Here is a 4,704-nt window from a genome sequence, read left to right on the forward strand (position 1 = left end):
CGTTTTTGACGTTCCATATATGCAAATCGATCAGAAAATTTTTTTGGATCCGTCCATCCCCCACTTTGTTGGGGTTCAAAATTTTTAGATTGGTTAAAAAGTGGTCACAAGATCCTCGTTTCGTGGTCACAAGGTTTTTGTCGATTTTGATCCAGTTTTCTAAAAATTCCACAGGCCACGTCTTTCACTTATTTGAGCTCATATTTTCTGTGGTTACTTCTTTTGTGCTCCTAAGTAAAGGAAAAATATCAAAAAAATAAAATAAAAAAGTTGAAATTTTCCAAAAAAACAACGACAGCCCAAAAATAGAAAAAAGAGGGGCAAAAGAGGAACAATATCTAGAGGAGCACATAGAGAAGACCAAAGTGAGCTGTGTTAGCGTGTGTTGTCTGGTTCCTTGTTTGTGTTACTGTTTCCATCCACCATACTTGTTTTTCTCACACCTATCACCTTGCTATCCACCATACTTTTGTCACACACCTGGTACTTGCAACACTTTAGACCAGCAACGAGAACAAGTACTTTGGACTATAATTCAGCATTACTTTCTGTTACTGACTTGTGTGCCAAATATACATATTACTCTTTGTGTGCCTTCCAAGCTCCACAAACTCTTCAGATCAGTACAGACAAAGGGCCTTGCAATCTCGGTACCACTGCCTCATAGGTATCACGAACCAGACGCCGGTTGTATCGCCCACTGCTTGTGTTGGTAAGAACTTTGTAAGAGCTTGGTAAGACATTTCCACTTGATGTGAAAAGTGATACCACTGCAACCACGTAGTCATTTGGTAGGGATAACTTTCACCGTTTGTTCCTGTTTTTGTGTTTTCAATGGCAGGAGGTGAACAGACTAGAGATAACAATCCTAATGGTTTCAACGAGTGTGTCAGTCAAGAGCAACTACAAGCTGTTGTAGAGGATGCCCAAAAAAGGATGAATGAGGCCATCAGGAAGGCCGTCACTGACGCACTCATTGAGCTCAACATTGGCAATAGCATGGAGAGATTGGACAAGCGAATTTTCACGCTAACCGACAAGGTTACTGAGTTGGAAACCTTTGTGGCGGGCAACAACAACGTCTCCAGCAGCAACACCGATGGTCAAGACACGGTGTATGATGCCAACGGGAACATAGGTCGATGAAAGGTCCTTGTTTGGTTTTGGTAATTGAGTGACAACTTAGGTGGACTAATTGTGTTTATGTGAGATACACAGGTGATTAGTCCACAGGTACATGTGTGTGAGCAACATATGCCATGAAGGTGAAAATGGTTTGGAGATGTTGCAAAGCTCACACATGTGATGATGAAGGAGCTTAAATGCACATGAGACATGACATTGAGTCATGTGATCAAGGCGGAGAAGATCAAGACAAGACTTGGCTTGATGGACTGGTTGCAAACGTGAAGGGCAAGTCAAAGGCTTTGGAGTGATGGACCGCATGGCGGTGAAGCTTGAGCAAGACTTGGCGCCGATGGATGATGGCAACGGTGAAGAGCAAGTAGAGTCAAGATCAATGAACCTATATGATCATGTGATGATATGAAGTGGATCATATCATTGTTGATCGTGTTGGTGCATGTGTTGCATCGACATTGAAGGAGATGGAATGGAATGCGCAAGGCAAAGGTATAACCTAGGGCATTTTATTTCACCGGTCATAGGTGTGTAGAGAAGTTTATGACCGGGTTTAGGATAGATGGCCGTACTATCAAGAGGGGCAAACTTGTTTGCATATCGATCATCTAGTGCCACTCGAGTGATCTAACTTTGCATTGTCGCTAGGATCGAGTGGCGTGGCAAGTTGAGTGGCTAACATCCTTTGGGAAATGATTGTGAAAATGCTAACACACATACACATGGTGGTGTACACTTGGTGGTGTTGGCACATTTACAAAGGAGGTGGTGTTTGTAGGGGTCAGATGGGTTTGGGTCCCTCTCTCCCTCCCGCCGAGCTTGCTCGGCGGGATTCGGCGCTTTCGGGAAAATGGAATGCCTATTTTCTATTGCGCCGGATGCAAATTCTTGTGGTTAGCACACTTGAGCAAGGGTGAAGAGAATGGAGAAGATGCTGGTGTCGGTCAACTGACCGGACGCTGGATCTGAATGCACCGAACGCTGGCAGGCTGTGTCTGGTCACGCTGACGTACGGTGACGCAGTAGCTGGAGAGTGACCGGACGCTGGCTGCGTCCGATCGCGTTCGACCGGACGCGTCCGGTCATGCTCGGGAGCTTACTGGAAATGACCGGACGCTGGGGGTTCAGCGTCCGGTCAGTTGAGTGCTGCTACGTCCGGTCAGGTCAAGTGACCGTTGGAACCAGGACATGTGGTCGTCTGTGGGCGACTGGACGCTGAGGTCCAGCATCCGGTCAACACGACCAGAGCGTCCGGTCGGCCCGACCGTTGCCCAGTGAAGGGGTAACGGCTAGTTTAGCCCTTGGGGCTATAAATAGAAGTGGCCTTCGGCCATGGCTGGCGTGGAGCACCTCAAGGGACTTAGTGTCCATGCTTGTGAGTGCTTGGGAGCCCTCCATCACACATATACTTGATAGTGATCATTCGATTGTGTGAGTGAGCGATTCTAGTGCGATTGCATCGTGAGGTTGCATCGAGTGGCACTAGGTGATCGAGTTGCAAGCCAGTGGTGCTTGTTACTCTTGGAGGTTGCCACCTCCTAGACGGCTTGGTGGTGGTTTCCGTCAAAGCGCGCAAGAAGCTTGTGCGGTGCTTCGGAGAAGTGCTTGTGAGGGGCATTGTGCTCGCCCCGCGGGAGCCACGAAGAGCAACTCTAGTAAAGCGTGTCATTGAGCTACCCTCACTCAAGGGGTAGGTTCTTGCAGCGCCCGACATGCGGGCTTAGCGGGTGATGCTAATTAGCCACCGAACCACCAAGTGAGCGGTCGACACAACGGGGACTAGCGTGTTGGCAAACACGTGAACCTCGGGAGAAAAATCATCGTGTCAACCTTGTTCTTCCCGTTGGTTTGCATCCCCATTACACAAGCTTGCAATTACTTTTATACATATTAAGCTTGTGTAGTTGCTCTTATAATTAGATAGCTTGTGTAGCTTGCTAATTACCTTCTTGCTTGTGTAGCATAGAAGTAGCTCCCTTGCGTGGCTAATTTGGTTTTAGTAACCTTGTTAGTCACATTGCTTAGTTTGTGTAGCTAAGTATTTGCGCTCTCTAATTAGGCATTGGTTGCCTTGTTATTGAGCATTGCTAGTGAGCTTAGTTAGCTTTGTGCTTTTGCTTACTAGCATGTGTAGGAGCTCCCTTGTCACTTAAAGTACTAGTGGCATAGGTTTGTGTAACCTTGCTCCTAGAATTGTTTAGGAGAGCTCTAGCTAGCCCAGCACCTTTATTGCTTAATTGTTATCTTTGCAAGGTGCTAGTGAACATATATAGTGGGGTATAGTCTTGGCTAGACCGATAGTCTTAATTCCGCATTTGTATCGGTTAGCCGACGCAATTAAGTTTTAGAAAAGACTATTAACCCCCCCTCTAGTCGCCATCTCGACCCTTTAGTCGAGCAGCTGTCCGACAAGAGAGATTACGACAACGTCTTCGCCGCAACACGACAGGTATGGGTGGTGTCCACCACCACCACCACCGTCAAGGTAATAATCACCGTGTGCCCGATGATCCTTATGCTAAAATTAAGTTCACAATACCATCTTTTTCGGGTCATTATGATGCTAAGGGATATCTTGATTGGGAGATGACGGTAGAACAAAAGTTTAGTGCCCACCTTGTACCTGAGCAGCATAGAGTTAGACAAGCTACTAGTGAGTTTAAGGATTTTGCCATTATTTGGTGGAATGGGCTAGCTGCATAGGATGCTTTACCTGGTACATGGGAAGAACTTAAGGTAGCTATGCGTGATCGTTTTGTTCCTCCTTCTTATCATAGAGATTTGCGTAAGAAATTGATGCGTTTAGAACAAGGAGATAAATCTGTACAGGATTACTATGGTGAGCTTCAAAAGGGATTGATGCGCTGTAGTGTTGTGGAGGGAAACGAAGATGCCATTTGTCATTTTTATTCGGGTTTGAGGAGTGAGATTCAGGACATTGTTGATTATAAAGAATTTAACACCGTCAACCAGTTGTTTCAGTTTGCTATGCTTATAGAAAAGGAATTGCAGGGGCGTGAACAACAGGGCAAGAGCAAGGTCAGCACCAGCACATACACGCCATGCTCGGCACCATCTTCGGGGCTGACCAAGCCAACCACTTTTCGGACGCCTCCACCAGCGAGCAAGCGACCAGCAACCTCTGGAGTTTCCGCTACACCTAAGGCACCTCCCGCAAGACCTTTAGATTTAGGTAAAAATTCTTTGCAGGTGCCTACCAAGAGTTCCTCATCCGTTGCATTGATGGGACGCACTTTGGGTATTCAGTGCCACCGCTGCCATGGCATTGGCCATGTGCAGAAGGATTGCCCAAGTCAGTGGGCATATATTGCTATAGAAGATGGTTACATCAGCACCTCTGACATTGAGGATGAAGAAGACCAAGATGCAGATGAGGAGGACGGCGAAGTCCTTGGTGACGAGGCCACGACATCCTATAGGAGCATCCTTGTACAGTGGGTGCTCAGCTCACAAGTCCAGCAACCTGAGAAGCTACAACGCCATAACTTATTCTAGATTTTCTTCGTTATCAGCGACCATCGAGCACGTGTCATTATTGATGGA

Source organism: Miscanthus floridulus, chromosome 12 (genome assembly GCF_019320115.1).
Source record: "Miscanthus floridulus cultivar M001 chromosome 12, ASM1932011v1, whole genome shotgun sequence".
Classification (NCBI taxonomy): Eukaryota; Viridiplantae; Streptophyta; class Magnoliopsida; order Poales; family Poaceae; genus Miscanthus; species Miscanthus floridulus.